This window comes from Balaenoptera borealis (genome assembly GCF_965194805.1).
Source record: "Balaenoptera borealis genome assembly, chromosome: X".
In the NCBI taxonomy this organism is placed as follows: domain Eukaryota; kingdom Metazoa; phylum Chordata; class Mammalia; order Artiodactyla; family Balaenopteridae; genus Balaenoptera; species Balaenoptera borealis.
In genome coordinates this window covers 60,033,442-60,061,196 of record NC_138881.1, presented here as the reverse complement: position 1 = coordinate 60,061,196, position 27,755 = coordinate 60,033,442, and the positions used below count along the sequence as shown (strand labels likewise).

The 27,755-nt window shown below is 47.4% G+C and overlaps 1 protein-coding gene across 5 annotated transcripts in view; it reads right to left on the bottom strand.

Moving 5' to 3' along the window:
• The window catches only part of NHSL2 (NHS like 2), a 283,564-nt gene that overhangs the window by 91,022 nt on the left and 164,787 nt on the right, over positions 1-27,755 (bottom strand). The window contains exon 1 of one of the 5 annotated variants that reach the window (XM_082377043.1): positions 5,445-5,509. The exons of the other annotated variants lie outside the window; for them this stretch is intronic. The gene's annotated coding sequence lies outside the window, so the exon portion shown is untranslated. Of the gene's footprint in view, positions 1-5,444; positions 5,510-27,755 lie in introns of those variants that run through there. 5 annotated transcript variants of the gene reach the window in all.

Sequence of the window (27,755 nt, the reverse complement as noted above, 5' to 3'; positions counted from 1 at the left end):
GCTTGCGGCTCTGTCTGCAGAAGCTTGCAGGAGCGAGGGGCCAATAACAGAGCCTAATCTGGGAGTGTGACAGGGACCAGTGAAGGAATGTGCTACCCAGGAATTCTAAGTGACACAGCTCCCTGCTCCGCTGGGGGACGGATCCAGTTCTGTAAGTGACAGCTGCCAATGGACTCCGGGGTCCAGTCTTGGCTGAGGAAATCTGGGCAGAGCACGAGGCTGCCAGGCTGCAGACTGGAAACGAACACAGCCAGATGCCTCTCGCATGCCCAGTGTGGCCACTAGGTGTACCTGCCTCCTTGTCAGACACACCTGAAGTCTCACTCCACTCTCCCCTCCTTCGCCTGCCTTGCCTTCCCTTCCCAGGGGAGGGTAGCGCTGGCAGCCCAGAGATTCACAGACTGGAGCCGGGACCCTTGGCAGCCAATGAGGAGGTTCCTTCCATGAGTCCCACTGTAAATCCTCTCCCTCTCTTTCCCTCTCTCCCTCTCTCTCTCTCTCTCTCTCTCTCTCTCTCTCTCTCACACACACACACACACACACACACACACACACACACACACGAAGCTGCTCACTGCAAGTGTTGCAGCCCTGTGGGATAAATGACATGGGACAGGTTGTGCTGGCTCAGCAGCTCATTCCAGCCCCAATAGCCTGGCAGCGAGGAAGGGCCATGACTCCTGGAATCAACTCTGCCAGAGCCAGACAGCCTTGAGTGACTTCACTTACTTAGCAGAGTTGTCGTACTGCCCAACGCTGATGTCATCAGACTCATGCTCACAGAGACAGGGAGCCTGTCTGTCACAATCATGGCCACAGAGCACTGTGGATGCAGGTCCAACTACAGCCTCAGCCTGGCAGACTTGGGGCTCTGTGCCACCCAGAAAGCAGAGCTTTCTGACTTTGGGGCAAGAGGTCTAAAGTGGGATCCATCTGTCCGTCCATCCATCCATCCATCCACCCACTCACTCTCCCATTCAGTCATTTAGTCATTCTTTCAACAGTTCCCAGGGATCTGCTCTAGCCAGGCAGGCCTTGTGCTAAGTGTTGGGGACACAGTGGTGTAAGTCACCATCTAGGAGGGGTGACTGACATATCCACAGACCATGACAGTACAGTGTGATCACTGCTATACCAGGGAAAGGATCACATGCTGGGGGAACACCAAAGAGAAACTTCTTTGGTCTGGAAAGGTTGGAGATACCTTCCCAGAGGAGGTAACTCTTGGAGTGGGTCGAGAAGGATGAAGAAGAATTGGCCAGACCCAGAAAGGGAAAGGGTAGACTGTTAAATATTTGGAATAGTACCTGTGCTAGGAACATCTCCTGCCAGGCCCCCAGATGTCAAGGGTCTGTTCAGGTTTCTTCAATAATTCCACACACATCCCTTCAGCTCCACCTCTGTGCCAGAACAAGGCTACAGAGGGAGGCAGACACTGACTTCGGGGCTGGGGAGATAGATAATTATACTGAGAAGTCACAGGATGGTGTGATCCTTGCTTGGGCTTTGCAGCTCACTGTTGAATGTGTCAGGAGGCCTCCAAGGGGACCTACTGGAGGTCAGAAAAGAGGTCTTGGGAAATAGAGGTCCCAGAGCAAGTGTGAAGGACCAAGGGTGAAGCATCTTGGGAAAGTAGATTTATGAGAAAAACCTTAAAGATTTATGAACATAGGAAAAACCTTGAAGGTGAGGTTTGGGGACAGTTTGGTCCCTGCCCTCTTGTCCACTTGTGGTGCGTCCCAGATGTGAGTCTTGGTAGGTCCAAGGTTGTAAACATGGACTGAAAAAAGCTTAGAGAGGCTGGAAGAGACAGAACCCTGATGTCTTGAGATAGTCCTAAAATGCACAGGAACACCCTGAGAGTCAAAGCAGAATCGAACTCAACTGGGCTGTGCACTTGGGCCACCAGATGATATTCCCAGGGGCCAGGTGAGGAAGCTTGAATAGGAACAGGCATGTTTTGGAAGTGTTTGGGGACTAAGGGGATGGAGGGGGCTGCTGAGGAATGAGTGAATGATAAACTGAGCACACTTGTGTACTCACTACCCAGGTCAACAAGCTGAGCCTGACCGGGACTGCAAAAGCCCTCCTCCAAGCAGTTTTTAAACCATCATTGCAGATCTCCTCACAATAGCCCTGTCAGGTAGATATCAGTTCAACCCACTTTACAGATACCTAAACGGAGGCTAAGTGAGGGGAGGGAGCTTGACTGAGGTCTCCATTGGCCTCTTCCACTGGGCCTATACACCTGCTCAAGTTGCCCCCAGAGGAGAAAAGCCAACAGAACAGAACAACAGACACAGAACCCCTCCTTTCTCCTTGTGTCCCTTGACCTTATCATTTCTCTCCCTCCTTTCCTTGTCTGAGCTTCTCATAAGGGGAGTCTACAGCCCGTGTCCCATGTCCTCACCTCCTCCCCTCTGCAGCCCTGGCCCTTTCTCATCCCTCACCCAGTCACCAATGTCCCCATGGCCACATCCAGGATGCTTCAGCATCTTTTATCATTGGGTCTCCCTGCTCTGTTTGCCACTGGGAGTCACATGCTCCTTCTTGACTAAATGAACCCAACTAGTACACGGGGCAGCCAGTATTTGAACCCCTGTCTGGCTATCTCCAAATTCAGCACCTTCTCCACCATATCCCTCTTTATCATCTAACGGGGATGGGAAATGCCTTTAGACATGTTTACCACTTTCCTCTTCTTCCCCGATCCATTTACTGAATCCTGTAAGCTATTCCTTGGAACTGTCTCATATCCAAGCACTTCTCAGTGTCACCTCCACTTCTCTCACCCTGGCCCCAGCCACCATTATCCCTCTCCCCCAGAACACTGCAGTGAACATCCTCTTCACTGGGTTCCCTGCTTCCATCCCTGCATCTTCTAATCTATTCTGCACACAACAGCCAGAATGAGCTTTTACAAACATAAACCAAATCATATCAGTCCATTGCTTGGAGCCTTCCAGTGATCTGTTGTCTAAAGTGTCAAGTCCATGCTCTCTAGCCAACACTCAGAACCCGCCCAGCTGACCTCTTCAACTTCTCTCTCTTTGTTCCCTGAAACAAACCCCTCTGCCCATGCAACCTGTGGGCTACTCGTTATATTCTTTACCTTGTCCTTGTGATTTATCACTCCATGGTGCAGCAACCCGGGAAAGGTTTTGTAGTCAGAGAAATCTGGATTCATATCCCCACTCTGCCATTTCTACCTGTGTGATCTTGCAAAGTTACTTAACCTCCCTGCCCTCGATTTCCCGTATCTGTATAATGGAGGAGGAAAACATCTAACTTGCAGGCTATTGAGAGATTTCTGTTAGCTAACGGGCATCAGGCACCTAGTAGGTGCTTACTAAAAAGTGCTTCTCATCCCTTTCTCTCTGTCTTTCCTTACTGTTCCCAAATACTACAGCCCCTCAAGCTTCAGCTCAATCCCCACCATCCCATGAAAGCCCTCTCCCCACCCACACTCAGTCTACAGGGCTCAATCCCTCCTCAGTACCTTCAGCCCCGGCTGTATGAGCCACTCACTTGTCCCTAAACATAGATGTCCTGAAATTGTTAGAAATCTTGCATGTGCTCATGAACCTTCTCTGCCCAGGCAGCTTGTGAGTTCCTTGAGGGATGAGTTGGAATTTGCATCTTTGAGTATGCCCTGCACAGGGCCTGGCACAGAGGATGTCTCAGTGTTTGCCAGTGAATCAGCACAGACCAAGTTACCCTGACCATGCAGACCTTCCTTCCTCCTCTTCCTCCACATCTTCTTTGCTCCCTGACAATCCCTCCAAAAGCTCCACATGTTTGGTCCTCGTGTCCCTACCAACCCAAGAGTCTTCTGAAAATGTTCTCATCCCTTCCTACTTATCAGGGTGGATCTCCAGGCTGTGTGTGGTGCTAGTGGCAGCTGTTCTGATGGGTCCACTGATATGAGATCACTGCTCGTAGAATGGTGCCAGGAAGATCAGCTACCCATTGTGCCAAGTAGTGTGCTGGGGGTGGGATGCAGTGGCTTTAGGAAGGGGTTAGACCCGTTATGGTATTTTCATGTGGAGTTTTAGAGGCGAAAGGGCTTCTTTCCAGCACACACATAAGCCAAGCCAGGCCAGGAGCAGCCGTGTCTATGGAGGGAGGGCCAGGTCCTCACCCGACTTGGAGTCTTAGAGACACCAGGAGAGGTGACAGAGAAGTCTGAGGCTTGAAATAAGCAAGTCTGGGGTCCATTTCCCCAAAGTGAAAGCGTTTAAGGCTCATTGGTGCCACCTCATCAGCCACATCCAGCTGTACTCGGGGCTGGGGGAAGAGTGGACGGGGCAGTACTATCTCCAGACTGTCCCCGGGAGCCCAGGAGCTGGGACTAGAGCCAGTATATGGCTTCAGTCATGCTCTCACTCACTCCTCACAACCCCGCTGTGACTTGTGCATTATTAGGCCCGGTTCTGCAGATGAGGAAGTGGAGATTGGGGAGGGAGGCGGAGCTGCTAAGTGGCATGGTCAGAACTAAAAGCCCAGTTAGACCAACTCCAAACCCGGTCCTTCCCTCCTCTGGCCTGGCTGCCACGACCCTCACAAACACTATCCTGCTGTGGGCAAACCTCCAGGTGCAAGTTCCGCAAGGAGAAGTGGATTCCAATACCCGGCTCCAACTCTGGCTCTGGCAAGCCATAGCCGTGACGAGAAGCTGGCCCCTGGCAGTTCACTCAGTGCCCCATCCCGGGGACACTTTCCCACTGCACATCAGTCACAGCCCCTCAAGCCTGAAGCACTAACTTCTCTTCCAGCCCCAAATAAGAGCTGTGTGTTTTCTACTTCTTCTGCCGGTAATGCTTTTCCTTCCACTTCCAACTCTGCTTGTGAAAAGTCATACTCATCTCTCAAGACCCAGCTTCCTCCTCCATGAAGCTTACTTTCAGCCTTGCAGCCAGAAGCAAACTCACCTCCGCGTGGCCATATCCTCTTTATTTATTTTTTATTAAAATTTTTTTCCCCAAACTCATCAAGTTGTATACATTAACTATGTACAGTTTTTGTATGTCAATCATACCTCAATAAAGTGGTTAAGAAAACATATCCTCTTCACAAATGTCAGGCCCATAGCACATGCCTCCTCGTCCTGCTTCAAGCCTTTCCTGATCTTCCCAAATGTAAACTGCCTCTTCCTTGTGTTTACAATGTTACGATACAATGTTCCCCAAAGTGTGGTATACATTTTGCTGTGGCAAATGCTAGTGAGGGAATGGTACGAGAGAGGGAATTTTCAGTATATGTGAAGGATCTTTTTAAAGTTTAATAGTCATGTATTCATTCTAATGCATATTAAATTCTAATAATATTCAGAGGAAAACTCTAGTGCAGAAAATGTGGAATTTCCTGAGTACTCAAGACTGAATTAAGTGAGTTGGTTTAAAGAAAAATAATTCAGTATCTTTAAAGTATATTGAATTACTTACACCTTCCTCCCAGGGCTGCTGTGAGAAGATCTGCAGTGATGGCCAAAAACTGCTTTGAGGAGGGCTTCTTTAGTCCTGGTCAGGCTCAACTTCTTGACCTGGGTAGTGGGTACATTGTTGTGTTCACTTTGTCATCATTCATCAATGTGAGCACTTTTTGATGTGTACTTTTGATATGTGCATTTTTTGGTGTGTATGTTAATTACCCATAAAATTTATTTTTGGAAAAAGCAGCTGACACATTTTTAAAAACAGGCCCTTGCTCAAGAGGAGCTGAACACTTTGTATTTGGGGCCCAAGTGACTAGAAAGGTGGTGATGCCATTAACATCCAAGGAAGGGAGGGCAGGGCTGTATAGAAAGTAGGTTTAGGGAAAGCAGGAGGCTGTGGATTTGTGATTTGGGGCATGTTTTCTTCTTTGTTCCCTGTCCCAGTAAGAAAGCCAGGGCACCTTCTGAGAGCTGGTGCTGATGGGTTGCAGGCCAAGGGGGTGGAACCAGCCTGGATCATAAACGAGCATACATCCCAGAGGCTGAGCAAAGAGGCCGGCACAGGGGACAGAGTGTTGGCTGGATGCTTCATAACCTTGGGTGGGTTCTGGGCCTCTCTGCACCCCATTTAGTTCCCACTTGGGCAGTGAAATATATGGACCTAATTGCTCCCTGAGGGTCCTGTCAGCTCAGACATTCAGAAAGGTGTTGTCCTATGCACTGAAATTTGTCAACGGATGCGTTCTTGAATCATCTGAGCACTCATTCTGTTCTAGGCAACGTTCTGGTCATAGGGGATGCAAGATTGAGAGGTCCCAGCTGCTGCCCTCAGGGGGCTCCCAGGCCTCGGTTTTTCCAATATACTTGCTCCTGGGGATAGACCAGCATCAAGTTCCAGAGTAGGAGGGTCTCTAGAGACTTGCAAGGGAAACCCTAGCTGGGGTTGGAAATGCACGAGGCCGGGAAGGGCAGAGAAATGTGTGAAGTATGCTGGGGGAAGCAATAGGGGGTGTGGAGAGCTGGAGTGTGCATGCTGCCCATCCCTGACTCTGGCCCCTAAGCATTCAACCTCCAATCTGGGAAACCTCTATGCTAGCCCAGCCCAACCTATCTGTGGTCCACAGGCTGCCAACAGCTTGCCAGTGTGCTTCCCACCAGCAGTGGTCTCCCAGTCCTCTTGAGCCCATACCCCAACATCTGTATATTGACGTATAAATGATATTCACGTAATACTGTGCTAATCGATCTTATAAATTATAAAACATAGACAAATATGGAAATTCAGGTGTGATTAAAATGAATGTTAATAGGAATGTTAATATTCTCTTCCTGCACGCCGATGGATTATGCACCCACTCTGGAAGCCACAGGTCTAGTGAACCACCATCTGCCTTACAGCCAGGTGACGGAAGAAGGCAAAAGGAGGGGATAAGCATGTGTGTGCTCTACTATCTTTCAGGCTTTGTTCTCAGTGCTCTGCATGCCTTAGTCATTCATTCATTCAATAGATTTCATTGAGCCTATTATACCTAGGCCCTGTGCTGGGCACTGGGGGACAGAGAGATGGACAGGACACACACAAGGAGTTTACAATCCGGTCAGAGACAGACAATAATCAAAGACACAAATAACCAAGGTAGGGCTAGCTTGTGAAAAGTGCTATGAAGAAATCAACATGGCAATATGACGGTGAGTGATGGGGGTGGGGTGGGGAGCTAGTTTGGATAAGTCATCAGGGAAGGTCCCTCTGAGCTAAGAAATGAGGATGACCAGGAGCCAGCAGAGGAAACAGAAAGTGCCAAGTCCATGAGGTGAAAAGGATCTTAATGTTTTTGAGAAATGGAAAGGAGGCCAGCACATCTAGGGTGGAGGAGGTGGTGGGGAGAGCTGTGGATTTTATTTTAAGTACAATGGGAAACCGTTAGAGTTTTAAACAAGGGTGTGACAAGATCTGATTTAAAAATTTAAAAGCCCACCATGTCTGCTATGTGGACTATGGACTGAAAGGGGGCTCGAGTAGAAATGGGGAAGCGAGGAGGCTACCATACTGGTCCAGGCAAGAGACGATGGACCAGGATCAGGGCAATGGAAACAGCGAGAAGCAGGCAAGCATAAGATATATTTAAACCTTGTGACAACCTTACAATAATGCCCTTGAAAGGCCAGTATTATCATCCCCACTGCACATATGAGGGAACTGAGGCCAAGAGAAGTTAACTTGTCCAAGATCACACGGCTTGTAAGTGATAAAAGCAGGATTCACCCAGGTCTGCCTGGTTACATTTCCATCCTACTCAGAATTCTAATTATGTTTCTTGCTCCAGGGACTCATTCACCAAGACAATACAGGGTCTTCCTGATTCAATCCTGAAAATTACTGGGCATCCTGAACGAAGAAAAGGGGATTGAAGACTATTTGACCCAGCACTCAGCCAAGGTTATATAAGTGATTAAAACAGTCCATTTGTCCCATTTTCTTAAACATGCTGAGTTCACCAGAGCTCAAAGTAAGGGAAAACCCACTCTTTCTTTTGGGGGGGGGGGAGTGGACAGAAGGAGGGTGGTGATGGTGTATTTGGAAAGAGAAAAATAAAAAGCTGCCAATTTGTGCCTTCAAGGAAAGCCCAGGGGCGCAGGCCAAGCCAGGGGAAGTGACTTGCCAAATCCCTCAAGGCCCCCAAAGTTATCCGTGTGAAAAAGAAGGCGGAATTGTTCCTGCCAAAGACATGAAGTCCTTTACAGAGCACTTTGTTAGCAAAGCCTAGCATCCCTGTCACTATGCAAAGCACGCTGGAATGTTGCCATGGCAACAGGCAGCTGGGTGCCTGAATCAGCTCAAGGGCTGCCTCAACTGAGAGGCCCAAGCCCCGTGGGGGTATCTCCCAGAGGCAGGGGGCGGAGAGGCGCGAGTCGGTTTTGTGTATGTTGATGAAGATCCCTGAGCTCACTTCCAGGTTACCAGGGTCCAAAGCCTGTGTCTTGGGGAAATACTTCTGGTTGGCAGATTTGCCTAACTTCCCTAAAACACAGCACCCCAGGTTGTCATGACCTGACCCTTTTCCCTGGCTCTCTCCTGGCGGTGGGGTGGAGAGAAGAACAGACAGCCGCAGTGACATGGGAATAGAATGGGTGGTGCCATTCTCCAAGTTAGGTGGCTCTGAAAGAGGGGCAGGTGCAGGGAAGGGGGAGAGAGCTCAGCTTGGCCACTGGGCATGCGCAGTGCCTCTGGGCGCAGCTGTCCGGGAGGCGGTGGAGCTCGGAGGAGGTCAGGGGTATATGGAGCAGTCACTACCTCCCAGGGGTATATGAAGCCAAAGATAGATGAGCCGGTCCAGTTTGAGTGGGGAGAATGGGAAGAGAAGGGAGCACTGACGTTTACGTTTTGTGTCCTGACTTTTTGTGTCTCTCCCTGGCTCTGCACTAGTCCAACTTTTAGGGAAACCCCTGCAGTGCAGACCAATGCCCTCCTGCAACTGGGCAGACAAAGATGACACGGGCTCGCGTGCATAGGGCCTTAGCAATCCAGGCAGGCAGCTGGCACCCTTGACATGAGGATTTTCTGGAAGAGGGACTTGATAATCCCAACAGGTCATGAAGAATTAAGGGGCAGGAAGAGAAAGCCTTTAAGTATTGAGAAGCTGTCAAGCCCGTGGTGGCAGAAACAAATTTTCCAAAATTCTGATTTTCACTTGAAAGTTCAAATTTTATCTTTGGTAACAGGCACTGTCACCTGTTTTCCTTGAAGTGACAGGCTCACTCCATTCATTTTTGAGAAAATGTCTGCCAAGTACCCAAGTCTGAATAACCATAGTTTGTCTGTCAGTCGTCCTTTCAAGTAAAAATGATGTTCCATGAAAAAAGAGGCCTGTTGAGCTCACACCTCAAACAATTGCACAAGTGCTTTTCCTTGAGAGAAACATCGTCCTTCAGCATCAGCACAAGTGCTCTGTGTGTTCTTCCTGTTCTGTCACACAGAATATTAAAAAGATCTGAACACGGGCTTCCCTGGTGGCTCAGTGGTTGAGAGTCTGCCTGCCAATGCAGGGGACACGGGTTCGAGCCCTGGTCTGGGAGGATCCCGCATGCCGCGGAGCGACTAGGCCCGTGAGCCACAACTACTGAGCCTGCGCGTCTGGAGCCCGTGCTCCGCAACAAGAAGAGGCCGCGATAGTGAGAGGCCCGCACACCGCAATGAAGAGTGGCCCCCGCTTGCCGCAACTAGAGAAAGCCCTCGCACAGAAACGAAGACCCAACACAGCCAAAAATAAATAAATAAATAAAATTAAAAAAAAAGAAAAAGATCTGAACTCAAGGGTCAAGATTTAATCAAATTAACAATTTTTACTGCTTTATCAAAGCCATTCTTCAGTAAGACAGACTTTAAAAAAAAAAAACTGAGAGTGTGTGGTGGTGAAGTATTCAATGACCACTAGTACAGTTTGGTGCCACTGCCTTGATTCACACTAAGGTGCCAACAGTTTTGCCTTTGGTGCAAACGTCAGCCTCGTGAAAAAGGCAAATAACATCTTAGTACAATATTATCTTGAAAATAGCTCTGATCTTGCACACCTCCTGAAAGGGCCCTGGTAACTCCTAGGGGTCTGTGGACCACACTTTAAGAACTGCTGGTTTAGAGAAATTCTTGCCCAGGTCCATGGGGGCAACTTAAGAAAGGTTTATTGCAGTACTATTTGTGGTCATAACAGGTTGGCAGGACCAAGACGTCCAATCTTAGAGGAACAGAGAAGTAAAATGTGACAGATGTAATAAACTAGATGCGCACATAGCAGCATAGGGAGACTTCAAAAACTGAGTGTTGAGGGAAAAAAGAATATGATCTATGGATCAACACCACTTATGTAAATTAAAAGCACATATATACATAAAACACTATTTTTCAAAGACATCCATACAGGTATACCTCATTTTATTGCACTTCTCTTTATTGTGCTTCGCAGATGGCGTGTTTTTTTTTTACAAACTGAAGGTTTGTGGCAACCCTGCATTGTCAGATAATGGTTAGCATTTTTAAGTCATAAAGTATTTTTAAATTAAGGTATGTACATCTTGTTTTTAGACACAATGCTTTTGCACACTTAATAGACTACAGTATAGTGTAAACAGCTTTTGTATGCACTGGGAAACTGAAAAAAAATTTGTGTGACTCGCTTCATAGCGATATTCGCTTGATTGCAGTGGTCTGGAACTGGACCCACAACATCTACGAGGTATGCGTGTATTTCCAAGAACACATACCAACCAACTAGAGAGGGGATGGGAGTGGCGATTAGAGGTGAAAGGAAAAAATAAAATAAGACTGCACAAAAATTTAAAGGACCTTGCATGGATAGGTAATAGTATGCAGAGCAATATATTTAACTGTGCCCTTGAGTGCAAATAAGGACAGAACGAATGGGAGGCAGAAAACAGTCTACTCTTTTAAGAGCTCTGATGGTGAAAAGCAGGGGGGATTGCTGGAGAGAGGTCCCGAGAAAGAAGTGGATTGGATATCTGCATTTTGCCTTCTATCAATCTACCCAACATGCACTAGCTTGGGTTACCACTGGCCTCCTGGTTTCTAAAGTTCACAGAATAAGGCCAGAATAAGATAGGGGAGGGCATGGAAGGAGCTTCCACTTGCTGGCTCCTATTTTCTCTGGGAAGTAGGAGATAAGATCATTGCTAGGAGATGGTATGTAGTTGGAGCTTGAAGAGCCAGGGAAGGGACTTTCCTGGTGGTCCAGTGGTTAAGAATCCGCCTTCCAATGCAGGGGACACGGGTTCGATCCCTGGTCGGGGAACTAAGATCCCACATGCCGTGGGGCAACTAAGCCCATGCGCCACAACTAGAGACCCCACGTGCCGCAATGAAAGATCCCACATGCTGCAACGAAAGATCCTACATGCTGCAACAAGGATTCCCCGTGTGCCGCAACTAAGACCCGACGCAGCCAAATAAAAAATAAAATAAAATAAATAAAACAAAACAAAATAAAATAAAATAACAAGAGCCATGGAAGATGTGAAGCAGCTGCCATAGAGACTAGAGAGAAATAAAAGTATGTCCAGGCAGCATTGAAGGCCCAGCTGGAGACTGAGGAACCTCTGAGATAGATGGGAGGAAAACTGCCTTGATTTTTCATTCATTTACTTAGTCAGTCAATTAGTTAACAAATATTTATTGAATGTCTGTTACGTGCCAAGAAGATTGCAAAGTACTTGGGATACCATAAGGAGTAAAATAGGCATAGTCCCTATCCTCATGGACCTGCCAGCCTAGGGGTGTATGTGTGTGTGTGTGTGTGTGAGGTGGGGGGAGGTGGGTGTTAAGTGAGCACATAAATACAAATATAATTAAACCATGATAACTGCAAGGAAGGAAGAAGGTACAGGATGTTGAGAGTGTATACTGGTGAGGCTGGATGCAGTCCGGGAGACCTGCTGATAAATAGAGATCTCCATCCTCATTTTCAACAGCTTCACAGTACCTCACTGTAGGGCCACGCCATAACTGACTTAGCCAGTCCCCTATTTAGGGCATTTAGAATTTTTTCCTTTTCTCTCCACATCATAACCAACATTTTGATGTACATCTTTGTATTTCCTTAGCATGCATTTCTAAAAGTAGAATTGCCAGGCCAAAGGGTATATACATTTTAAGGCTTTTGAAACATACTGCCTAAGTGCCCTGCAGAAAGGTTGTACCGACTTATGTGGGAAAAAGTCTCTTTCAAAAAATAAAAGATTAACAGTAGTCAGATCTAAGTGGTAAAAATTCTGTAAATATTGTTTTATTTTCTACATTTATATTTCTCCTCATTTCTCCACCTTCTAACCACTCTTGTGTGTATGTGTATTACTCATTTTAGAATGTTTTTTGAATAGTTAATGCATATGCACTGCATAAATATTAAGAGAGTACAAAAGTGAATTCAGAGAAAAGTGAGTCTCCTTGAGCCCTAGCCCAGTTTCTTGGATATCCTGCCAGAGATGTTCTGTGCATATACAAGAAATTAGATGGTAGCATCATATTACACACATTTTTGGCACCTTACAGTTTTCATTTAACACAAAGAGCCACCTCATTTTTTAAGGCTGCATAGTATTCCATGGTTATTCAGGCCATTTCTACTCTTTTCCCATTACATTTTTTTTTTTTTTACTTATTTAACAACGATAATAACAAAGGTGGAAAAGGAAGAAATAAGACCATCTACTGAGGTTAGAATATGTCTCCATTTGTTCAAGTTACATGCTGGGTGACAGGAATAAAAAGATAAGAACTTTTTGTTAGAGTTTCCAGAAAAAAAAAGCAGATTGTTTTTTAGTCTCAAGGTTTGGAACACTTGTGCTTTCACTAAGCAATTGATTTGCTTTTACCTGTGAATCTTATAACTGATCATGCCTCCCCTTTCTGTTATCTGCCATGAAAGCTTAAAGCCAAATTTCGAGATTCATGTTTATCAAGAAGGGACTTCTTCACTGGTTACCCTTGTTTTCCCCTTGCCTCATCTTCCTCTCGTACATCTGATTTAGGCTCTTTCCAAGTACTGGGTGTATCTTCATAAGCCACCTTAAATCCTTTTTGGAATAAGTCAAGGTATAAATCAGTTTTTACAAAAATTGAGCTAATGCTTGGGTCTCTCTCCAACGCAGTCCTCAAGAGGGATGGGCAAGACGCGAGCAGAAGATGCTTCAAGAAAACAACAAAAACCTAATGTAAGGTCAATCGATTTCTGGGCTACATGCGTCAAAGCTGAGGTCTTCAGCTTCCAAACACACAAAGCAATTTAGAGCTCGAGTTCCCATGGCAACTGTGTCGGAGAAGATGCAGGAGCCTGGCCTGGCGGTTGCTGGGGGAGCTCTGGCTGCTGGCCACATGACTTCACTCAGGCCCGAGTGTTTAGATGCTCAGGGACTGTCCATTAACGGGGAGCACTAGATTTGAACCTAATTGAAAATGTAGTTACTGAGAAGAGGTGAAAAGCATACACTGGAGATGGGGTTACAGCAAGGTAGCCCTCCAACACTTGAAGTTAGTTCTCACTTTTCTTTTCCTCCGTCTCCCCACTGAGAAGGAGGTTAGGAAGCAGGAGATAGAAAGTTGGTGGGAGGGATCCACACCACGCTGTCCTTTGTCAAAGGGGCTGAAAGAGTGACTGGGGTATAGACCTCATTAGCATATTTAAAGCCTCAGCCTAATTGATTGCTTTGGCCTCCATTGAAGAAAGGTTGTGTTCACCGCAGGGGGAGGGGCTGCTTGGAGGCTGGAAGAGGGAAGCCCAGAAGAAGTAGAATGGGGCAAGGTCGGTGAACGTTCCCCTCACCACTAGAGGAGAATATAGATGAGTATTCATCTGATCTGGGAAGAGGGAAGACTTTCTAAGCATAAAAATCACAAAAGAAAATGGCCACACATTTGGCAGCATCATTTAAAAAAAAAATGTTAGCACAGCCCAAAGCACAATAAATCAAAAATCAAAGTAGCAAAGTGGGAAATAAAAAGATACTTGCAGCGCAGGGCAAAAAAAGGTTAATATCTATATTATGTAAAGAGATTTAAGTAATAACTTCTTTGCCAATAAGTAAAACATTTTACTTTTATAATCAGGAAAAATCAACTCTATTTAAGACAAGGTTAGGGGGTGGAACCAGAAGAACATGTCATTCTCTGAAAGGGAAGCTATTAAGAATCTCAGAACATGGATCGGCTCAGACAACTGCAAAAGTGGCCCAGGGAAGAGAGAGTTTGAAAATGTCCTGCTTATTGCACAGGGGAGGTGGGAGTGGGGGTCTCCTAAAGCTTATTGAACCCATCTAAAAGCAGCCAATTTAGAACAACCTACCAAATGGTACTAGAACTTGTCATTGACATGTGCAAGTAGGATAATTCTGCTTCCTATACAGAGTCCAGAGGGGAGTATGGCAGAGAACGGGTTACGTAGTCTCCTTGGAAAGAGGGCTACGCTGTATCCCCGGCACCCAGAGTGAGAAGGTGCTCAGTGAGGCCTTGCTGAAGATTCTGTAAGGCTCTCTTCATGATGACCAAGTCCTTAGATGGAGTCCCTTCCCCCAAGCCACCTTCAAGGGACTCACCCAGGGGAAGCAGACATATTCTGTGTTTCTCTAGATGGTAAGACTGTTCATTTCTCCCACAAACATTGCTTGACACCTATTATGTGCTGGGCCTGAGATGGGAGTGAAGGAGTGGACCCCCAGATGAGAAGCTTATTACAAAAAGTTCCCAGTTTGGGGAAGATAATATGCAACTTGTGAAAGAAGCAGCTTTTGAGATGGGCTTTGAAGGTAGGGTAGGAGTTCAGGAGGCAGATGTAGTCAGGGAGAGCATGAGAATTGAAGTGAAGGCAAAGACATGTGAGTGGGCGAGATGATCTCTCAGGCCCTTTTCAGCTCTGCCAGTCTGTGGTTCTGAACTTCAGCCTCATCCTAAGCAATAATATCTCTATGACACCATGGATTTGATATGCTGCTTATACTTTTCTCTAGTGTATAGAAAACTAAATACATAAGCATTCAAATAAAAGGAAAAGTTCATCTGTACCTCTGGAAGGCATTTCAATTCATGAAAGTGGAGGAGATTCCAAGTTTTGGGAAATTGTACCAAAGGTAATAAAGAGTCACTGAAGGCTCTATCTCGAGCATTGAGAAGATTGGATGGGGGGAGAATGAAGGCAGGCAAACTAGTAGTCAGGAGGCTCTTGCAAGAATCTAGTGAGAGAGGGTGCGGCCCTCAACTCCGAAGAAATGGCCCAGAAGCCTGGGGTCGGCGGGGAGAAGTGACCGACTAAAGAACAGTTCCGAATTCACGGTTCGCTGCACTCAATTCCTAATGAGGCAGGGCTCACATTCAATTCTGGCCATTTTGTTCTTCCCAACATGGAGGAGTATTGTTTTTCATTTCCCTTCCCCAATTTGGGACACATTGTTATGGCTGTTTAAACAAAGTGCCAATCGGACTGGGCAATGGCAGGAAATGTTTCCCCACAGGAAAGGTTCACATCAGATCCCTGCTGCCTTTTGCAAGTAGAAATCAAGCCGCCTCCTACAGAGGCCAAGAGGGCCAGACCACAGCGGCACCTTCAACAGGTGTTAGTAAGAGAGAAAATTCTCCTTTTCAGTTAGCAACCCGGGAATGGGGTGTCTGCAGAGGGGCTGTGGGGGGCAAGGCAGTGACATGTCCCCAGCTCTGCTGCCTGAGCAGCGTGGAGGGAAAGCCCAGAGAGATGGGTGGTTCCAGGGAGGCCACCAAATGCCTTTTCCATTTGCAACCTGGAGGGGGGCTTTCACTCCTCACACACAGGAAAATGTCAAGCTTGGAAACCACCAGGGCACCAGCCCAAGTTGGAGAGGCAGGTGAGAGTGTCCTGTGCCCCTGGAGGAATGGGAGAGGGACACAGGGGAAGGTGGAGTGGAGAGGCAGAGTGGGGAGGACCAGAGAGTAGTCAGGTCCCTGCCCCATCCCCTCCTGCGCCTCCAAGCACACCTCCTTCAGTCGAGACTCCTAGCTTTGTTCCAGAAGTTGTGTGGCCTCCCAGACAACCCCCAGGATGCTTGGCTTGGAGGCCTCCTGGCACCTCTGTGACCTAACTGAGGACTCCTTCTCTCCCCTCCAGTCTCCAAGCCTTTCAGTGCCTGACCTTGCACACAAGCAAGCTCACTCTCATCCCTCCTTGGCGCCAGGCACTGGGGACATACACTGGGAACTGGGCATCCAGTCAGGCATGCCTCAGAGGCCCGAGGGCCCAGCTTTCTCAGAGGATGACAGGCACGCATGTTGTTCCTTGTCCCATCACACTGGGAGCCCCAGGAGGGCAGGGGCCCGGTTGGGCTCAGCCACCAGTCAGTACCTGGCCCGGATGTAGTGGGCATGCGATTCATATTTGTTTAATTTCTTTTTTTTTTTTAAAACATCTTTATTGGAGTATATTTGCTTTACAATGGTGTGTTAGTTTCTGCTTTATAACAAAGTGAATCAGTTATTTGTTTAATTTCTTGAAGAAATTCTAAGCAACAAGGGAAAATGAGTCCACGCTGGCCAAACTTACTTTCCAAGCAAGAGTCAAGAGGCTTTATGTCTGATTTTTTTCAAGCTGCTGGGATAAATACTGTATTAAGTGCAGTGGGAACCAAGAGGGGGCTTTGCCTAGAGGTATCTGGGATGGCTTCCAGAGAAGGTGCCATTGAGGCAAGCTTTGAGGAATAAATGAGGTTTTCATAGGTGGAAATGAACACTGTGGTTAGGAGTAGGGAACAGTAGCATGATCAAAGGTGTGTAGATAACAGATTGGGATGCATGGTTGGAGGCCTGCAATTAGAAGACTTTGCTGGAAGCAAGTGGTAGGAGATGATATTGGAAAGGTTGCCTGGACCCATCCTGTGGAGGGTCTTAAATTCCAGCTGGAGGAATGGATCAGGAACTCATTGTGGAGGAGGAAATCTTAACTAAGATTGACCCGGCAGTGACGTGGGAGAAGCAAGAGAGAGGTGGGTCAGGTAGGAGGTGATCCTGCGGCATGACATTATCTGGGATGTGCAGTCACTGTGGGAAATGCTGATGTCGACCTAGAGGAGGAGGTTCTCTCATATATTACTGCTGGAACTGCAAATTGGCACAGCCATCTTAGAGAGCAGGTTTGTAATATCTAGACATACCCCTCAACCCAGCAATCTGACTTCTAGGTACATACAGTTGAATTTCTACATGTGCGTGGGGAAATATGCACAAGAACATTCACTGCAGCGTAGTTCGCAGTGGTAAAAAATAGAAACAACCTAGGTTTCTATCATCGGGGATTAGAGAAATAGATTTTATTATTCATACAATGGTACACCATGTAGCAGTTACCATGAACAACCTACATCTATATGTGTAAAAAGAACAGAGACCAAAAATACAGTGCTGAGTGAAAAAAGCAAATTTTAGAGAGCTATTTCATAAAGAATATCACTTATGACAAATTTTAAAGTACAAAAACTAACACTACATACCATATATGGACACATAAACATGGCCTGGATACGTAACGTTATCATGGTTAAGGCAATGAAGGATGGGACTGAGAGGACAGCACAGGGACTTGAGTGGGATCTGTAATGTGTCATCTCGCTAGAAAAAAATCTCAGGCAAACATGATGCAAATGTTAACATTTGTTCATTTTGGGTGGAAGGTACATGAGCATTTGCTACATTATCCTCTGACTTTTTGAAATATTCTTTAAGTAAAAGAGAAAAAAGGAAAGGAGGGGAGGGATGAAAGAGACAGAGCTGGCCACTACCACATCCAACCAACTGTTGCACAAATTTGAGAAAGGTGTCTCCTCCTGCTGGACACACAATTTGGAGAGCAGGGTTGCCTCGGGGAGGATTAGGGTAAATGGCCCCCAGATGCAGAGCTTGGCTATTGGAGCTTGGGCTGGATTTCAGTCCCAACTTGCTGGGGGGCCCTTGCACAGGGCACAACTTGCAGAACCATATGCAGCGGTCCTGATCCCCGTACCAGCCCTCTGGACAACCAGGTTGTTTCTGGTCTCCCATCATTCTGCAACCTACTGCCACCTGCTGAGGGCACTGTCACCACCCTGGCTGCTATCCCTGTTTCACAGCTCCTGCCAGGCCACCTTGCCCAGGAACACAGCAGTTTCTTCCCTGGCAGGAAGGTAGGTGGAGCCAACGGACGAAAATCAGTTCTTGGGTGAATTTTGAATATTATTCTACAAGCAAGGACTCTGTGTTCTATTATCAGCAACATCTCAACTGCCTCATTTAGGGAGGTACATGCTTCTCTACCCTCCCAACAGAGGTCGAGTAAAGTCCAAGAAGCCAGAGGCTACATACAAGCTGCTGCACCCCCTGGTGTTGCCTAAAGGCAATGATGATGACATTTCTCCTGTCACTCTGAAGGAGAAATAAAAGGCTCCCCCACTGGCATCCGCATGTGAGTTTTTGAGTCTGCTGGAACATCTGCATTGGAAACAATGGGGCTAGAGCATCAGCACTCTCCCCAAGATCGCAGTGGGATCATGTCACCCCTTTTCAAGCAAGAGAATACATACTCGTAATTCTGAGAAAGTGGTAGCCATCAGATGGGAACTCTGTCACTCTGCCCCTCCCACCAACAAAGTTATCTGCATCTGCTTTTCGTGAGTTCCTTTCTCCCCTGAAGGATGATAGGTCCTTCATCTTTTCTCAAGTCTGCCCCTGCCCACCTCTATTCTGGATCACATCCCATCCTATTAACTACCTTTCCTTTAACACAAGTGGTGGAAAGTGACTTAATCTGTGTGCCTCCACTTCCTCATCTGTATTATGGGAAGAAAATAGTATCTACCCTATGGAGTTGTTGTGAGGATTGAGGGAGTTAATCCACATAAAGTGTTTAGCTTAGTGCCTGCCATATAGTAGGGACTCGATAAGTGTTGCTTATTATTATTATCATTATCGCTATCATCATCTTGAGTGTGAAGGGCACAGTGAAAGACAAGGAAGTGTCAATGGCACTGAACCAGTCTGGACAAGTCTGGGTTGGATAGCTCAGGGTTTGTTTCAGGATGGAAGCCCTACAAAAGAAGGCTCCTGTTCACTGCCAGGCTGGATCCCAGAGCCCTCAGGGTGCATTCTTCTGCATGGCGGAGTTGGCAATCCTTTCCTCCTGACACTCTTGGCTTCCCAACTTGCCTCCTCTTCACCCTATTTCGACTTGCTCTCCTGATCCGAAATGACTGGGCAACCCCAAGGGCTGCTAGCACTCGGGGCTGGCCTCAGGTGCCATGTTGCATCCAGGCACCAGGCACACCTTCTCTGTGCCCAGCCCAGCACACTGGGCCTCACAATGGTTGGGAGAAATCTACTAATGGTTCTCATCCTGAGACACTTGGGGCTCCCTGGAACCTGATTTGGTGAGACAACTAATGAACTAAAAAACTTACAGTCAGGGCCAGGCTCAATATAGGCAGAGAGGATTTGGAGAGCAAGAGAAAAGCCCAGAAGTGCCTCCTCTGTCATTCAGTGGCTGTTGCCATTAGAAAGCTTCATTCCATGGCCAAAGCCATTGTTCCCAGTGAGAATGCAAAGCCTGAGAATGGGAACACAGTGAATCAGTCTCGAATGTTGATGGCTTTAGTAGAACAGTTTACTGAGCAAAGTCTCTGCAAAACTGAGAAACACAATGGATGCCAGCTCCCTTCTCCCCATGCTCGGTCTGCCAACACCTACTGAGAAATAAATACTCAAATACAAGTAAGGGAAGCATAATGGGGGAGACCCCTTGGGGGAAGCATGAGGGCAACTAGGCTCCTGGATATGGTTTCAGGATGGTGGGCAAAAAGGATGATGAAGTGAGGTGTGTGTGTGTAAGAGGGAGGGACCTAAGGGGGCAGCCATGTTTCAACTTCACCACCTTCAGGGTGAACAACAGCTGTAGTGCATGCACATGACATTACATTTTGAATTAAACAAACCTGGGATTTTAATACCAGCTCTGCCACTTAATAGCTGTGTGACTTTGGAGAAGTCACTTAACCTCTCTGAACCTCTGTTTTCCCATCTGTACAACCCTGATAATAATAACAACAATAACAATACTAAATTGGTAATGTTGCTTGGGGGCTTAAATGTGTATAAGAGAAACTAGCTGAGTGCCAGGTACAGAGGAAGTCATTTATTTGTTACATCTAAATTTTGTTCTGAGCCAGCATTAGGGGCTTTGCCAGCAACGTAAAGACACTGAGAAGCAGAAACACAGGGCAAAGGTGACCCCTGAATCCCCCCTCTCTGTAGTGTCTGTCCTTGAAATGTCCCCAGAGAAGAGAGCATAATCCTCAGCCCAGGATTTGGGAGCCAGAATCCAGGTGGCATGGCCCATTTATCAGTGCCACCAGACTCTCAGCTTTAATAAGCTTTCTGCATTCATAACCACAGGAAGAGGAGGAAATGGGCCAGATTCCTTAGCGATCATGAGTACTGCCAGCTCACTTTTATATTGGCAAAGGGCATCGAGATCACTCTGATTAGTTCATTCTCACATCAGCCCTCAGGAGGCACGGGAGTATTTTTCTTTTTGTTTAAAGATGTGGGAATTGGGAAGCACAAGATTTCTGCCATTTCCAACACCTGGCCTGATCAAAGCCCTCTTCTGGGTATGCGGAGTTGCCTTATTGCTGTTAGAATTTTAGGGATAGCTTTTTAGGGTCTTGAGCCATTCGATACTTTTCCAGGAAGATAGGCTGCCTGGTGATGTCTAAGCGACTCTTTTACCTATCAGATGGGGCTGTGGGGAGGCCTAGGAGCAAAGAAACTCCAGACCTTAAAAGGTTAGGAATGCAGGGCCCAGGGAGATAGGGGGAACGGACCAATGAAAGCACTCAGCAACATCCAAGGACCAATGGAGGGTGAGACCCTCTGTTTCCATGAGGCAGCCTTGATTTTCATTGGCTGTAATCAAGAAACTGTCTTCCTGAACTGGGGACAGGGGAGGAGGGGTCTGCAGCTCTGTTTAGGTACTTATACCTGTCCATGGAGGGGGCTTAAGAAAGCTGGGGGCGCTCCCACTCAGGCCTTTGGCATCCGTAAGTTCTCAGTCATATTAAAAAAAAAAACCCAAAAAAACCTACGGCAGTTTTTAGCAGACTTTTGCTTTTGCCAGGTCTGCACAAATGCAAATTGTGCAGGCCATAGGCATGTGGTCTGTACATGATATAAAAAGGCACACATGGTCATCTTAAACCCCTGAGTGAAGGAAAAGCTATTTATATGTCAGTCCCTGCCTGCCCCAAGCCTGTCTCAGTCAGCAAGGATGATCAAAGACTTTCTGCCCGCTCACCTTGGCCCAGCTCTGGAATCAATGTGAACCCAGCCTGACAGGGCGCTAGGGGGTTCCCTCCTCAGCAAGCGGTATGAGGGGACACTGCAAATAGCATGTGCTGCCCTGGGCGCTGCATCTGAGGCTGGGAGTGAGCTAAGCCCCAGAGGCCATGGGGGTCTCCCGCCTCCCACTGCCCCTGAACCCCCACCTTGAAGGGCTGGTTTTCCTGACCAGCCATTGTGCCTGGGGCCACTGTCCTTGATCTCTCCGTCAGCCTCACCTCCCAGGGGACCTGGCATCCAGTCCTGAGCCTCAGCTGGCTGCTGGGGAGCCAATTGGCAGGTTTGGTTCCTGCCAGTCCCTCCCTTTCCTCAATGTTAAAACTGGACTTAGACCCCATACCTTGTGTGGGCTTGTGGGATGGGTGACTAGATTCCCACCGAACGCCAAGGCCTGCTATTGCACCCTGCTCCCCACACTCCCTAGATATTGCACTCTGTATCACATCTGCCTTGAGTTCCCCCACATCCTTTAGACATTATACTCAGACTGCTTCTCATGCCCTGGCTGGGCTATTCCTTAATTTTAGCACCTACCGTGTGCTAGAAGCTGGGAAGGTTGCTGGGTTCTAGCTGTCCCCGGCCCCTCTGTCCAGAGCCAGCTTGGACCCTGATGGCCCCATACGCCCATGTGGGAGTTTCTAGCCTGCTGTACAGCCAGGGCCACCCCAGTTAGGAAGTTTCCATGAGCCATTGATTTAGGCTCTTATCTTTATTATTTCCTTCATTCTTCTTACTTTGGGTCTATTTTTTTCTTCTATGTTCTTGGAGTAAGAACTTAGATTATGGATCTGGGGCTTTTCCCCTTTTCTAAGGTAAGCATTTAGTGCCACAAATTTCCCTCTAAGCACTGCTTTAGATGCATCCTACAAATTTTGATATGTTGTATTTTACTTTTCATTCAGTTCAATGTTCTGTGGGGGCACAAGCCACGCTGAGGTAGGGGGTGGGAGAGGCACACTGACAAGGATACTGGTTGATGCTCACACTAAAGAGGGCTTGAGTCCTTGTTTAGGGAGCAGCACCTTCCCTTCCACTCAATGGGGGGAAGAGTTCCAAAACTAGGAGGAACCGCGATTCAGTCTGCTGTCCTAAATCCTGGTCTCCAGCTGTGTCGGATGGGCCCCAAGCATGTGAGAATCCAAAGAGCCACAACGTCCTCCACTGCTACCATGTTGGCCCCAGATATCCGCTTCTGGTTCTTCTTTGGATTCCTGATTGGCTCTCGTGTCAATGCTGGCTCTCTGTGCCAGTCTGCTTTAAGTGCCAGTCTGCTGGGCCTAAGACTGACCTGTGTCCCCTCAGCTCCAGCCTTTTGTCTTCCATGACCACAGCACTGGTGATGCCCATCTGGAACTGGCTCTCCACAAACCTCCCAATTAGCCTGGGAGGCCCTTAAGGATGGGGTCTGGGCCTCATTCATCTCTGTATCTCCATCACCACCCACAGAGTGTGTGACACAAAGGAGGGCCTGTAAGTGTTGGCAGAACAAATACCTGCACTCGGCTTCGAGTGTAGGACTAAACTGGCTTCCTCATGGCTTGGTCAGCTTATTTTGTCCTTGCAGAATCTCCACTCCTTTCGAAGAAAGATCTGACCTAAAACTTGGATTTCCACTTGTGATTACGAAGTGAATTTTTACTCACGCTGAGTTGACTGGGGAAGGACAAGGGCTTAGGAACACAGGCCCCAGATGAGATGGAGAGTAAATATTTGCCAACATAATCAACTGTGCGTGGTCCAAGAGGGACAGGGACCACGCTGGTCAAAAGGAAGCCTCAGGGAGTCTTAATGCACAGCAGCCGCTGAGGAAAGGGGCCACCGAGTAAAGAGTGCTGAAATGTGCACAGGGGCTCTAAGGAAGTCGTTTCTGAGGGAGCAAGGTGTAACAGAGAGCATACAGGTTTGAGGCCAGAGTGCCTAGGATCAAATCCCAGCTTTGCCATCTACTGGGTGACTTTGGCAATTTCATAAGGAAACTTCATTGCCTATTTCCTCGTGCGTAAAATGGGGATAGTAACATTATCTGCTTCAAGTTAGCACAAAGGTTACAAATAATACATAGAAACTATCTTGTAACCTGGAACATTCTCAATAAATGGCATATATTAGTAATATGATTAATAATGTTTGGTACATGATTGATCCTGACACACAAAGTTGAACCTGGTTGAATCTGCAGAGACTTCAAGCAGGGTCTTCAGGGTGGAATTATGTGTGTAGGCAGGTTATATCTTCTAGGAAATTCACTTTAGGATAGTAAATGAGGTGACAGTGAACTGGCTATTTATTAGGTCTGATGGGGATTAGGTCTGATGAGGCAGAGAACACTGGAGTAGGGACCTGCACCTTGCAGTTGCATGTGTGCATGCTCACCTCCCCCAAGCCAACTGTGGGCACCCCAGTGGCAGCACCGAGCCCAACCCTCCTCTCTCTGTCCCACCACCCTACGTACCTAGCCCAGGCCTGGCACAGAGCAGATGCATGAGGGGAGAGGGCAACCAGAGAATTCTGGACAGAAGCTACCCGACTTGGGTCTGTGAGAGCCCTGAATTACATGTCTTCGCCTGGTTCGTTCATCCATCCATTTGAGACAGGAAGGGGACAGGGCACAACGTGTAAAAGAATGACATAGCCCGAGGACATGACATAAACTGATTAGAACCAAATAGGTCCAAGGTGGCGGATGAGTCGACTTCCACTAGACCTTGAGCCTCAGTATACGCTCATTGTAACACATCGGCAAGCTAAATGACACACCCACAGGCGCCAGGACAGTTGAAGGCCAACCAGAAAGGTCAAAAAGTGGGCAGTGGCCCAATTCCTGGAAATCCCCACCCCTTCCCCAAAATAGCTGGAATACTCCTCCCACTCATTAGCCTATGAAATTACCCACCCCTATAAAAACTGACAACCCCATACCCTCTTGTCTCTCTCAGCTTCCAAGATGGCCCACACTCTGTCTATGGAGTATGTTTCAAACCTTCTTTCACTTTACTATGGCTTGCTCTTGAATTCTTTTCTGCATGAAGCCAAGAACCCACACTTGGCGGCCGTCCCAGGGACTCGCCTGAGACCTGGGACGTGACCATCCTCTCCGGCCCCAGCTCTCTTTCCTGCAACACATTCACTTATTCAATAAAGCACCTACCATGCACGAGGCACACAGTAGGTCCACACCAACCCAGGCCTAAGGCTCCCTGTTCACTCTACAAAGTCCTTGCAGCTCCCTCTTTGGGTTCAGGAACTGTCTTCTTCACCGGACATTCTGCTCAGCTTTGATTTTCAGCTTCTTCACAAGATTCTGCTTCTTAAATCCTACCGCTTGGCTCCTCCCATTACGGCCTACAAATAGGTATGGTGTATAGTTCCTAACCCCCCTCCAGCTCCAGGACACCCCACCCTGGCCTGGCCCTAACACCCCAGGCCTGAAAAAGGGGTCGAGATTGAGGACCAACTCAAAAACAAAGAGAACAGAGCAGCTGAGCTCTGCTCTCAGGGAGGACATGGATGGGGGTGGAGTAGAGCAGAGAAACAGTGAGGCCAGGAAGTCAGCTGGGGACAGTCCTCTCCTAGACCCCTACTGGGGGTGAACTGGGACAGCCAATCTCTCACAGAGGCAGCACACTGGGCCGGCTGCCCCGCCGCATCCCTACAGGAGGTTCTAGCCCAATGAGTGGAGTTTTAGGCTTTTGTTTCAAACACTAGCTCACTCCACCTGACCCTGTGGGCTGAAAACATCCTAGATGTTTTTCTGTTGAAATCACAGGGACTAGGGATCAGACGGACTGGGAGGGGAGAGTAGAACACCCAGGGGCAAGGCCCGAGGGGCTGGCTTCATCCATGATGCCTGCAAGGCCTTTGTCCCCAAGCAAGGCCTCCAGTCTCCACCCCAGGCCAGTCTACCTGCTCTTACCCGAAAGAAAGCTCTTAGGCTCTGTGGCAGCTGTTTCTGTCAGGGCTGGCAAGTCTCAAAGAGGAGCCCAGAACTGAGGCGTGAAGGGGAAAGAGAAGGCAAGCAGCATCCTTCGTGGGCAGCTTCTGAGAGAAGCCCTCACCATGCCCTTCTTGAACTCCTTTTGTTTTCCATCCCACCCCTACCCCTAGCCTGCTGAGAATCACTAGCTGAAGGCCAGGATCAGATGAGAAAATAAGCCAGACACTAAATGTTTCCACCCAGAAAGGGAAAGAGGGAAGTGACATGAAACCCTCCTCCCATTTTTTTCTTCTCCAACTTCTTGGATATTATTTTGTGCTGTCTCCTGTTTGAAAGCCAATTTTTAAAGTCAGGTGGATGTACTTCTGCATCACTCAGGAGTACGGCTACTTGCAGAGGGGAAGGGTAGGGCATCTGGCCCTAGTGTTTCTTCCCTGCTCCCTCTGCTCTCCATGTTATAGTCATATCAGAGGCCGTAAAGGAGTGGCCAGTAGACATGTTTTTTTTTTTCCCATCCAGCTATTCCTTTATTTTATTTCTTTAAACATCTTTATTGGAGTATAACTGCTTTACAATGGTGTGTTAGCTTCTGCTGTATCACAAAGTGAATCAGCTATACATATATCCCCATATCCCCTCCCTCTTGCGTCTCCCTCCCACCCTCCCTAACCCACCCCTCTAGGTGGTCACAAAGCATGGAGCTGATCTGCCTGTGCTATGCGGCTGCTTCCCAGTAGCTATCTATTTTACATTTGGTAGTGTATATATGTCCATGCCACTCTCTCACTTCATCCCAGCTTCCCCCTCCCCTTCCCCGTGTCCTCAAGTCCATTCTCTACATTTGCATCTTTATTACTGCAGTAGACATGTTTTGATGGTGTAGCTTACACATTTGAAATCATTGTCAACGTTGAAAAGTGACAATATTTTACAGTAAAAAATATTAATTTCTGGCATCTTGAAAAACTGGAAAATGTGGCAGCACTGGGCCAGTAATTCCAGATGACAACGAGTAGCAGAGCTTAGAAGCAGCAGTCCCCTTGGGGCACAGACTGTCCAGTTTCCCACATTCCCCATACTTCCCTCTGGTGCTGCAGGCATGGAGGGCCACTTACTATGTTCATGCTAGTCTTTGTACGTGACCTGCTTCACTCACTTATATTAACTTCCTCGGCCCTCTCAGCACTTCAGTTGAGATCTCTGATTTACTTTCAGCTACTTATTATTTCCAAAACACACCTCCATGTTTGCCTTTATTCTACCCTTGGCGTGGAATGCCACCCCATAGCCTACCCAAAAAATGTCTACCCATCCTTTACAACCCAACTGAAGCCTCATCTCCCCTGTGAAGCCTTCCCTAACTCATGCAAGCAGAACTGGGGATTTCGTCGTCTGGATTCTTGCATCGAGGCCAATGCTCCACCATTATCATTTACCCATTGGATGATAATTATGCATTTATATGTCTGTTTCTGCTACTAAACTGTGTGCTACTAAACTAGGTCTTCCTTATCTTTGAATCGCCATCTCCTAGCAAGGGGCCTGGCACACAGGAGACACTCAAATGCTTGTTGAATAAATGATGGAATGACTGACTGAAGGGATGAAAAGGGAGTTGTAAAGTGCTCACTCAGTATAGATAGTGACTGTCCCTTGATGGGGACTAGAGGCCAGTTGGGTGGTACCAGAGCAATTCTAGTTTCCCTGAAGTCAATCTCATTAGGCACCAAGTGCTTGGCACAGAGCCTGTCACACTCTAAGTGCTCACGGATTAAAAGAATGGAGCTCATCTGACCAAGGAGAGTGATATTTAAACTTTAGTTTGGAGTTGGAGTGCTCCAGGGGCCACCTCACATCACTCTGGTTTAGAATCCTGCCTCCAGCACATCCTAGCTCTGGGACCCTAGACAAATGACTTAACCTCTCTGAGGTTCAACATCCAAACCAGAAAAAAAAGAGAAAACAATAATAATACTTCATCACAGAGTAGGTATGACGTATAAACAAGGTATCTCTAGGTCAAGTGACATGTTGCAGACAGTTAATAAGTGTTGGGCCCTTTGTTGGTCTAGGTTAGTAAGGAGTATGTGTGTGTGTGAGAGTGAGTGGATATGTTAAATTACATGTGGAACCGTACAGATGTGATCTGTTTTGCTATCCAGCTCTCATTCCTTGGGATACTTCAAGGGAAGATTAGGACACATCCTCTAAAAGGAAGAATCCTATTACAGGATGGTTAACAAGACCTCCAAAGAGAGAGCGAAGTCCAGTTCCTCCATCAAAGGCTGCTCAAAGGCACAGCAGAGCTCTGCCCCACCCCAATCCCCATCCCCTAGTGCCCACAACATCCAATAGGTGCTGCACTCACTTAACCCATTTTGGCTGCCATTTTGGATGTTTCCTCATCTCTATAATGAAAATGACAACAATTGCTTGGAGGGCTGGGTGGGACCATTAATGAGACTGGACATCTGAAGCACTTAACTTGGTGTTAGTGTACAGAG